Source organism: Lonchura striata, chromosome 26, assembly GCF_046129695.1.
Source record: "Lonchura striata isolate bLonStr1 chromosome 26, bLonStr1.mat, whole genome shotgun sequence".
Classification (NCBI taxonomy): Eukaryota; Metazoa; Chordata; class Aves; order Passeriformes; family Estrildidae; genus Lonchura; species Lonchura striata.
The window spans coordinates 1,172,574-1,183,830 of record NC_134628.1 but is presented as its reverse complement, the minus strand read 5'-3'; the positions used below and the strand labels follow the sequence as shown (position 1 = coordinate 1,183,830).

General features: G+C 53.2%; 1 long non-coding RNA gene across 1 annotated transcript; it reads left to right on the top strand.

Moving 5' to 3' along the window:
- The first annotated feature begins 1,820 nt into the window (after nt 1–1,820).
- LOC144247541 (uncharacterized) lies at nt 1,821–7,525 on the top strand. Its single transcript, XR_013341197.1, has 2 exons — nt 1,821–2,619; nt 7,007–7,525. It is a non-coding gene; the product is annotated as an uncharacterized LOC144247541 (long non-coding RNA).
- Nucleotides 7,526–11,257: the final 3,732 nt, after the last annotated feature.

Below are 11,257 nucleotides of genomic sequence, written 5' to 3'. Positions count from 1 at the left end.
ACAGATGGACAGTGAGGGGACAGACAGACAGTGGGGGGACAGACAGACGGACAGAGGGGGGACAGATGGACAGACGGACGGATGGACAGAGGAGGGACAGATGGACAGACAGTGGGGGGACAAGGGTGGGACAGATGGACAGAGGGGGGACAATGGGGGGACAGACGGACAGACAGTGGGGGGACAAGGGTGGGACAGATGGACAGAGGGGGGACAATGGGGGGACAGACGGACAGACAGTGGGGGGACAAGGGTGGGGCAATGAAGGGACTGTGCTGGGACAGACGGACAGCAGGGGGACAGATGGACAGACAGTGGGGGCAGAATGGTGGGACAGACAGACATTGATAGGACAGGGGATCATGGTGGGACAATGGTGGGACCACGGCGGGACAGATGGACAGTGATGGGACAGACGGACAGACAGCACGGGGACAATGGGAGGACAGGGAACCGTGGTGGGACAGACGGACAGTGGGGGACAGACAGACAGACAGTGGGGGGACAATGGAGCGGCAATGGAGGGACCGTGCTGGGACAGACGGACGGTGGGGGGACAGACGGACAATGGTGGGACAGAGGGACAATTGTGAGACAATGACGGGACAGGAGATCATGGTGGGATGGAGGGACAGTGATGGGACAAAGGAATTTGGTGGGACAGAGGGACAACAATGGGACAATGATGGGACCATGGTGGGACAAAGGGACATGGTGGGATGGAGGGACCACGGTGGGACAGTGATGGAACAAGGGACCATGGTGGGACAGGGGACCCTGGTGGGATGCAGGGACTGTGCTGGGACAGACAGACAGTGGTGGGACAGAGGGACAGTGATGGGACAGTGATGGGACAGACGGACAATGGTGGGACAATGATGGGACAATGATGGGACAAGAAGACCTTGGTGAGACACAGGGATGTGGGGTGGGATGGAGGGACCACGGTGGGACAGTGATGGAACAAGGGACCATGGTGGGACAAGGGGACCTTGGTGGGACAGAGGGAAGGACAATGATGGAATGCGGGGACCATGATGGGACAAGGTGGGACAGGGGATCATGATGGGCCGGAGGGGCAATGATGGGACAATGAGGACCTTGGTGGGATAAAGGGATGTGGAGCAGGATGGAGGGACCGTGGTGGGACAAGGGGACCGTGGTGGGATGGAGGAACAACGATGGGACAGGGGACCCTGGTGGGATGCAGGGATCATTAATTATCCCTGATTTATCCAACCCAGCCACGTCAGAGCTCTGCCTGGAGGGCGCAGCTGCCCTTGGCCTCCTCCTCCTCCTTTTTCTTCCCAACCTTTTCCTTTCTTCTCCCCAGGATGGTTTTGATCTTTCCCCCAGAGTTCCAGCACCGCCTCCATGCGTCCTTGCCGAGCTCCCCAAAATCCCTCCGGCTTCTCCACCTCCCTGGCGGCTGCTGAGCATCCAGGGGTTCACCGGGGGGATGGGGCCGGGATCCCCCAGGTTTCCCGGGAATGCGGGGATGAAAGGGAAGCGGCCGGGCTGGGAAAGGTCCTGCGAGCAGCGCGGCGATCAAAGGCGGCCTCATCTCTTTTAATGAGGCTCCTGCGAGCGTTCCAGAAGCTTGGCAGGGAGGAAGGGGCTCCCACAGATCAAAGCCTGAGGAGCTGGGGGGGCTGGGAGAGGCAGAGAGAGACGGCTGGGAATAGAAAGATGGAGAGGCCGGGCATGAGGATCCGAGGGATCCACTCTGGAAATTCCCGGTGCTTGGGAAGGGGCTGAGCGCCGGGGGGACGTGGGCAGAGCCACCAGAGCTGCCGAGGAACGTCCCCCGCGGCCAAATTTGGTGTTTTGCCCATCGTGCCGCTCCCAAATCCGGGAATAGGGGGCTCGGGATGGACACGGACGCGGGGCTGGATCATCCCAGGAAGGGACAACCAAAATTCCCTCCCGCCCATCGGCGCTTGCCGCAAATCCCCAAATCCAGCGCCAAATCCCAGCTCCTGGGGGACACCAAAGGCAGGAGCAGGGCCTTGGGGTGCTCCCCAGGCTGGGATTTCCACACCTGCAGGAAAAGATCCATCGGGAAGAGGACAAAGGTGCAGCTCCCGGGGAGAATCCGGAGCCCCGAGCCCTCCCCGGCTCCTGGCGGAGATCAAATCCCTTTTTCTTTTATGAAGGATTTATCACATTTGGATTGAAAGCACCGAGGAAGATTTTCCCGTTTGGAGAAACCTCTGGATTCATGTCCCGAGCTTGGGAACATCACAACGAGGAACTGCAGACAGAGGCACGAGGAGAAGTGATCCCACTGCTTTTCCAGGACCAGGAATTCCAGGATGAATCCCAGAGCCCTGCTGCCCCTTGGGATGCAGGAAAATCCCAGGGATTGCTGGAGAGATGAAAATTCCTTGGGTTCTTGAAATTTAGGGATTTTATTTTTTTCCAGAGGAGGGAAAAGGGGATGGATGAATCCCAGCACTGCTGCGGGGCAGACCCTGGAGCTGCAGCAGCTCCACAGCCAAGGATTTCCATGGAAAAAAGCATTCCCAGCTGCTGATCCTTCAGGCCTTTTCCCGGGAATGGCTCGGCAGCAGCTCAATCCAGCAGGGAGGGATGAGGAATAAAAACCCTCAGGGAAAGGTGGGAAATGCTGGAGAGGGGCTGGGAAGTGTGGAAAAGGGGGGGTCCACACCGGGATCTGCTGTGTCCCCACCTGGGAATATCCCAGGGGACCTCTGGGAATTCCAGGCCTTCATCACAGAATTGTTTGGGTTGGAAAGGATCTTAAAATCCCTCTCACTCCTGGGACACCTCCCATTATCCCAGGCTGCTCCAAGCTGGCCTTGGGCACTTCCAGGAATTCCATCCCAGCCAGGAATCCCTTCCCAAAATCCCATCCCAATCTCCTCTTTCCCAGTTTGAAGCTATTCCCTGGGTCCTGTCCTTCCAGGTATTCCATCCCAGCCAGGAATCCCTTCCCAAAATCCCATCCCGGAATCCCTTCCCAAAATCCCATCCCAAAATTCCCTTTCCCAGTCTGAAGCCATTCCCTGGGTCCTGTCCCTCCAGGCCTTGGACAATTCCAGGAATTCCATGGCAGGAGGAGGCACACGGCGCTGGAATTCCAGCCTGTGCCTCCTCCTGCTGCTGCTTCCAGCTCCGTTATTCCCATTCCGCGGCTCCTGGGAAAAAATTAAATCCCAATTGCTGCGAGCGAGGCACGGCGATCATGTAACTGCGGGCCGTTAATTAGCGAGCCGTAATTAGATACGGCGCTGCCTGTAAATCCAATTACCTGGGATTAGCGGCGGGCCGGGAGCCGGGAGTGGGATTGGGTCCTTCCCCTTCCTTCAACTTTATCCCGGCCCTTTTCTCCCGAGGAAAGCTGGGAAGGACTCCAGCTCCAAAATCCTTCTTCCCGGTCCTTTTCTCCTGCTGGGATGAGGAAAATTGGGAAAGCCTCCAGTTCATTATGACAGCCCCAAATTCCCCCCAAAATCCTTCTCCCAGTCCCTTTTCCCATCCCAGGAGGCTGCCAGAGCTGCCCAGATCCATAAAGATTAAATAATATATTTTAAATACATATATATATATTTAACTACACGGAACAATCATCCACAGATAAAACCTGGAGTCGTTTTCCAAGGAGAACGAGGCAATTCCAGCTCCGTTTTTATGGCGTTTTGGGCTATAAAGTTTCTGGAGTCTCCTGGGAATTGGAGCAAAGGCTGGGCTGGGAGGAGGTGATTTGGGATGGTTCTAGGGAAGGAAAGGGGAAAAAAGGGGGAAAGGAAAGGGGAAAAAAGGAGGAAAGGGGAAAAAGGGGGAAAGGGAAGGGGGAAAAAAGGGGAAAGGAAAGGGGAAAAAAGGAGGAAAGAGGAAAAAAGGGGGGAAAGGGAAGGGGGAAAAGGAGGAAAGGGGGAAAAAAAAGGGAAAGAAATTGAGGAAAATGGGGAAAAGGAAAGGGGAAAAAGGGGAAAGGAAAGGGGAAAAGAGGGGGAAAGGGAAGGGGAAAAAAGGGGGGAAAGGGAAGGGGAAAGGAAGGGAAAAAGGGGGAAAGAAATGGGGAAAAAGGGGGAAGGGGAAAAAGGGGGAAAGGGAAGTGGAGAAAAGGGGGAAAGGGGAAAAAAGGAGAAAGGGAAGGGAAAAAAGGAGGAAAGAGGGAAAGAAAAGGGGGAAAAAGGGGGGAAGGGGAAAAAAGGAAAGGAAAGGAAAGGAAAGGAAAGGAAAGGAAAGGAAAGGAAAGGAAAGGAAAGGAAAGGAAAGGAAAGGAAAGGAAAGGAAAGGAAAGGAAAGGAAAGGAAAGGAAAGGAAAGGAAAGGAAAGGAAAGGGGAAAAGGAATCCAATCCCACTGTGCCCACGCCTCTCGTCGGGCAGGAGGGCACAGAAGAGCCCGGGAGGGGCAGAGGGAAGCTCGGGCCCTGTCCTGCCGCAGGCGCTGAATTCTGCCCCCGCCACAAATCCCTCTTTGGGATTCCAAAGCCCATCCGGGGTGCTCATCCCGTGTTCCAGAGCCCCAAATTGCGGGGGGCCCGGCCAGGCTCCGGCCGTGCCCGGGCTGCTGCTGCCCTCTGCCGCGGGAAGCTGTGCCAGGGAATTCTTTCCTCCTCCCGGGAAAAGCTCCGATTCCTGCCGGGATTGAGGCGCTCGGGGCGGGCTCGGCATGCCCGGAACGCTGCGGGAACGCCGGGCGGGCTCTGCGCCCCAAAATAAAGGGCTCTGGATGCCGGGACAAGCATGGTGTGGGAGCCAGGGTAGGGATGCTCTGGGATCAGGGATGCTCTGGGAGCCAGGGATTCTCTGGGATCCAGGACAAGGATGCTCTGGGATCAGGGATGCTCTGGGAGCCAGGGATTCTCTGGGATCCAGGACAAGGATGCTCTGGGATCCAGGACAAGGATTCTCTGGGATCCAGGACAAGGATGCTCTGGGATCCAGGACAAGGATTCTCTGGGATCCAGGACAAGGATGCTCTGGGATCCAGGACAAGGATTCTCTGGGATCCAGGGTCAGGATTCTCTGGGATCCAGGACAAGGATTCTCTGGGATCCAGGACAAGGATTCTCTGGGATCCAGGGTCAGGATGCTCTGGAATCCAGGACAAGGATTCTCTGGGATCCAGGGTCAGGATGCTCTGAGATCCAGGGTCAGGGATTCTCTGGGATCCAGGGTCAGGATTCTCTGGGATCCAGGGTCAGGGATTCTCTGGGATCCAGGGTCAGGATTCTCTGGGATCCAGGGTCAGGATTCTCTGGGATCCAGGGTCAGGATTCTCTGGGATCCAGCGTCAGGATTCTCTGGGATCCAGGGTCAGGATTCTCTGGGATCCAGGACAAGGATTCTCTGGGATCCAGGGTCAGGATGCTCTGGCATCCAGGACAAGGATTCTCTGAGATCCAGTGTCAGGGATTCTCTGGGATCCAGGGTCAGGATTCTCTGGGATCCAGCGTCAGGATTCTCTGGGATCCAGGGTCAGGATTCTCTGGGATCCAGGACAAGGATGCTCTGGGATCCAGGGTCAGGATTCTCTGAGATCCAGTGTCAGGGATTCTCTGGGATCCAGGGTCAGGATCCTCTGGGATCCAGGGTCAGGGATTCTCTGGGATCCAGTGTCAGGATTCTCTGGGATCCATAATCAGGTCCCATCCAGTCCCTTTCCAGTCCCCTCCAGTCCCCTCCAGTCCTGCTGTGCCCATCCCCGCACATCTCCCCAGGCCCTATTAACCGTCATTAATTAAGCCTGTGGATGATCTAATTAGAAATGAGGCTAGATTTGATTTCCCTTTTAATTAATTGCTGTTATTTCCACGCGGCGGCTGCCCTGGCGCGGTCCCGAGGGACGGGGGTTACAGCAGGACAGGGAAAGAAGGGGAAAATATCCTCAATTTTTCCTGGTTTGGGGAAAACTTTCACAGGGATGGGGTGGGAACTGGGGAATGGAATGTGGGAATTGGGGAATGGAATGTGGGAATTGGGGAATGGAATGTGGGAATTGGGGAATGGAATGGGAATTGGGATCTGGAGTGTGGAATCGGGGCCTGGAACGTGGATACAGGGGAGTGGAATGTAAAATTGGGGTCTGGAATGTGGGAACTGCGGAATGGAATATGAAATTTGGGCATGGAGTGTGAAATTGGGGTCTGGAATGTGAAATTGGGGAATGCAATGTGGAAATTTGGGCCTGGAATGTAAAATTGGGGTCTGAAGTGTGGAATTGGGGTCTGGAATGTGAAATTGGGGAATGGAATGTGGGAATTGGGGAATGGAATGTGAAATCCTTGCTGTAAGTCCTCTATTCCATCTGGAACTCCATTATTTCCCCTATAATCCCTCTATTCCCTCTGAAACCCCATTATTCCCTCTGTAACCCCATTATTCCCCCTGTAACCCCGTTATTCCCCCTGTAACCCCATTATTCCCTCTGTAACCCCATTATTCCACCTGGAATCCTTGCTGGAACCCCATTATTCCCCCTGTAACCCCATTATTCCCCCTGTAACCCCATTATTCCCTCTGTAACCCCATTATTCCACCTGGAATCCTTGCTGGAACCCCATTATTCCCCCTGTAACCCCATTATTCCCCCTGTAACCCCGTTATTCCCCCTGTAACCCCGTTATTCCCCCTGTAACCCCGTTATTCCCGCTGTAACCCCATTATTCCCGCTGTAACCCCATTATTCCCTCTGTAACCCCATTATTCCCTCTGTAACCCCGTTATTCCACCTGTAGCTCCCCGCCCGGCGCCCGAAGGTAGCAGCTGTCCCCGCTCCCCTCCAGGGTGACACTTCCCATCCCTCCCCGCATCCCGCCGGTTGCCGTGGCAACGCTTTGGGAAGAAGGGAGGCTCATCATCAGTTTCTCTATGGAATTAAAAAAAACCCAAAAAATTCAAAAAACCCTCGGATGAAATTCTGTTTCCTCCCCGCCGCCTGAAACGTCATGGATTTGTCCCTGACCCTTCGGTGTTGGCGGATTATCCGGGGCTGCTTCCCAATCCCAAAGTGAATTTTCCTGCTGTTTTTAGGGAATCCCCGGCATCGATTCATCCCGAATAAAGCACGGAAAGCTGGAAAAAGCAATTCCCAAAGCTCCAGGAACGCGGAGCCTCCCGTCCAACCCAAACCTGCCCCAGGCGCAGCGTGAGGCCGAATCCTCCCGTCCCACCACTCGCTGCCTGGGAGAAGAGCCAATCCCAGCTGGCCACGAACTTCCTCCAGGCAATTGTAGGTGGGACTCAGATTCAGGCAAAGAAACGGAGAGTTTCTAGCCAGGCAAAAAGCCTGGGAAAGAATTTAAATAATTCTTTGTCTCTCTTGTTGTTCACATTGTTTATAGTTAAGTTCTATCAGTGTGTGTCAAGCACTGTACACCAGAGGGGTGAGTTGTTTTCACTTTAGAACCAATGGATTTGGTCCTCACACAGCTCTGTATAAAAGAGCAGGGTATTTTGAATAAATCAGAGTTTTACTCTCAGGAGTTGGTCCTCACAAAGCTCTGTATAAAAGAGCGGGGTATTTTGAATAAACGGAGTTTTACTCTCACAGCCTTCTGATCAGAGCTCGCTTCATTCCCATCCTGCCTTGACAACAATTGCAGAGTGAGAATGTCTCACCTGAGTGTCCTCTTCTGACATTGCCCACCTCACACAGCCCTGAATATCAGCTGGCCCAGAGATCCGAGGCTGTGAGGGGAGGAATGTCCGGAGATGTAAAGATTCCCAAAAGAGGCTCTTACCCCAAATACGTTGGTTCAGCTCTCTTTATTCTGTGGTGTCCAAGGGCAAAAGAGCAGAACAGGAAATGTCAGGGGTCTGTATGGACTTTGGGCAGGGTCGGGGCAGGAAGGAGGGTCCAGGGGTATCAGATCAGAGTCCCGGGGAAGGGGCACAGCGTGCCAGGAGCTCACTGTGACACTTCTCCAGCTTCACCAACACCAGCCCTCTCAGCCCCTCCTCGTACAATTTCCTTCCTAGACTCTTCAGCTTCGCTGCCCGCTCTGCACAAAATCCAGGACCTCAACGTCTCCCTCGAACTGAAGGGCCCAAAACTGAACGCGGGAGTCGAGGTGTAGCCTCACCTGTGCTGAGCACAAGGGAACCATCATTTCCGTGCTCCTGCTGCCCACGGGATTTTTGATGCAAGCCAGGATGGCATTGCCCACCTGGGCACACACTGGCTCCTGGTCGGTCCAGGTCGTTTTTATTGGGTCACTCTTTTTATCTCTACCTAAATCTCCCCCGGTGCAGCTTTCAGCCGTTCCCATGCGGTGTCTGACCGGATCCCGTGAAGAAATCAGTAATTATGTTCAGACCAAGGTGGTCCCTGAAGTCTCTCAATTGTTGTTAATTAAACAGCAATCTGCTGTTTCCAAGGGGAAAAAAAAAAAATCCTGGGATCAATCCTGCCGAGCAATTCCAGGCAGGACAGGCAGGATGAGCCCCAGGAAAGCAGAGCGGGTTTCTGAGTCAGGCAGAGGGAGGGATGTGAGAAAACCGGGAAGGAAATGCCAAACAAATCACAGATTCCCTTTTTTTTTAATTTTTTTTTTTCCCCAGTTTTTTGTGGCTCTGCCAAGGCCCCTTCCCACACAGGCCAATCCTCCTCCTTCCCCTCGCATCCAGGAGTTTTTCGGGATCCCTTCCCACCCTGCTGACGTGTTCCCTGCAGGATGAGACTCCAGGAACGCTCCACAGCTTTTTAAAAGTCACTCAGGAGCTGGGAAAACCGAGCTGGAGCATCCGTGATCCCTCTCTCTTCCAGGGCAGGAGATTCCCAGCCACATCCATCAGTCTGGAATTTCCATCCCTTTTCCAGGGATGGGAATTTTAATTTTTTCCAGGGCAAAAAAGGCCTTCCTGGAAAAGCAGGGGTCCCTCATCAGGAAATCCCTGAGGAAATGGGATGGAAAGGATGCAGACACTTCCACTGCCCCAGGCTGCTCCAAACCCTGGCCTTGAACACTTCCAGGGATCCAGGAGCAGCCACAGCTTCTCTGGGAATCCCAAACTGGGATTTGGGGGATCCAAAAATCCCAGTTTTGCAGCGCAAAATTGTGTGGGCGTCCCAAACGTTGGGATTAGGAAATCCAGCCAGAGTGCAAAGAGTGCAGAGCACACATTCCATGGAGAACACATTCCATGGAGAACACGTTTCATGGAGAACACGTTCCATGGAGAACACGTTCCATGGAGAACATGTTTCATGGATCAAGCAGATTTCATGGATGACACAGGTTTCATGGAGAACGCAGATTTCATGGATAATGCAGATTTCATGGAGAATGCATGTTTCATGGAGAACAAGTTTCATGGATAATGGAGATTTCATGGAGAACGCAGATTTAATGGATAACACAGATTTCATGGGGAATGCACATTTCCTGAAGAACACGGATTTCATGGATAACGCAGGTTTCATGGATAATGGAAGTTTCATGGAGAATGCAGATTCCATGGAGAACACATTTCATGGATCAAGCAGATTTCATGGAGAATGCAGGTTTCATGGAGAATAGAGATTTCATGGATAATGCAGATTCCATGGAGGACACTTTTTATGGATAACACAGATTTCATGGATAACACCAATTTCATGGATAACACCAATTTCATGGAGAACAGATGGGTTCATGGAGAATGGAGGTTTCATGGAGAATGCAGATTTCATGGAAGGACACGTTTCATGGATAATGCAGATTTCATGGAGAACAGAGATTTAATGGATAATGCAGGTTTCATGGATAACACCAATTTCATGGAGAACAGATGAGTTCATGGATAATGGAGGTTTCATGGAGAATGCAGACTTCCTGGATAACACAGGTTTCATGGATAACACAGATTTCCTGGATAACACAGATTTCATGGATAATGCAGATTTCATGGATAAGGCAGATTTCATGGATAACGCAGGTTTCACGGATAACACAGATTTCATGGATAACGCAGATTTCCTGGATCACACAGATTTCCTGGATAACAGATTTCCTGGATCACACAGATTTCCTGGATCACGCAGATTTCCTGGATCACGCAGATTTCCTGGATCACACAGGTTTCCTGGATCACACAGATTTCCTGGATAACAGATTTCCTGGATAACAGATTTCCTGGATCACACAGATTTCCTGGGTTACGCAGGTTTCCTGGATAACAGATTTCCTGGATCACACAGATTTCCTGGATCACGCAGGTTTCCTGGATCACACAGGTTTCCTGGATCACAGATTTCCTGGATAACAGATTTCCTGGATCACACAGGTTTCCTGGATCACACAGATTTCCTGGATAACAGATTTCCTGGATAACAGATTTCCTGGATCACGCAGGTTTCACTGAGCCACACCAGCAACACGGCGCCGGCACCGAGCAGGCCGAGCTCCGTGTCCTGCCAGGCTCCAGCCAGGAAATCGCCTCGGGAAGCTCCAGATCCATTCCTGCTCCTTCTCCCGGGGGGCTCGGAGCAGGCCTGGATGGAATTCCGCTCCCTCCGCGCCCCCGGGTCCGTCAGCTGTCACATTTTGGGAGCAGCAGGGCGGTGAGGGAGCGGCTCCCGCGGCACTACAGCCCCGTGGGCACAGCCAGGAGCGCTCCAAGAGCAATTCCTGCTGCACTTCCAGTCGGGAATTGATCCCTGCGACGTCGCGTTTATTGCCGGCATCAAAACTTGGGTGAGCGACAGCGAGGGCGCTGCAGGGATTCTGCAAACATCCCGGGAAAAGGGACGGAGCAGCACGGAGCCGCCTGCTTTTCCATAGGGGCCTGCTGCTTTTCCATAGGGACAGGATTTCCATAGGGGCCAGCTGCTTTTCCATAGGGACAGGATTTCCATAGGGGCCAGCTGCTTTTCCATAGGGACAGGATTTCCATAGGGACCTGCTGCTTTTCCATAGGGACAGGATTTCCATAGGGACCTGCTGCTTTTCCATAGGGGCAGGATTTCCATAGGGGCCTGCTGCTTTTCCATAGGGACAGGATTTCCATAGGGGCCTGCTGCTTTTCCATAGGGACAGGATTTCCATAGGGGCCAGCTGCTTTTCCATAGGGGCCAGCTGCTTTTCCATAGGAGCCTGCTGCTTTTCCATAGGGACAGGATTTCCATAGGGGCCTGCTGCTTTTCCATAGGGACAGGATTTCCATAGGAGCCGGCTGCTTTTCCATAGGGGCCTGCTGGTTTTCCATAGGAGCCTGCTGGTTTTCCATAGGAGCCGGCTGCTTTTCCATAGGAGCCTGTTGCTTTTCCATAGGGACAGGATTTCCATAGGAGCCTGCTGCTTT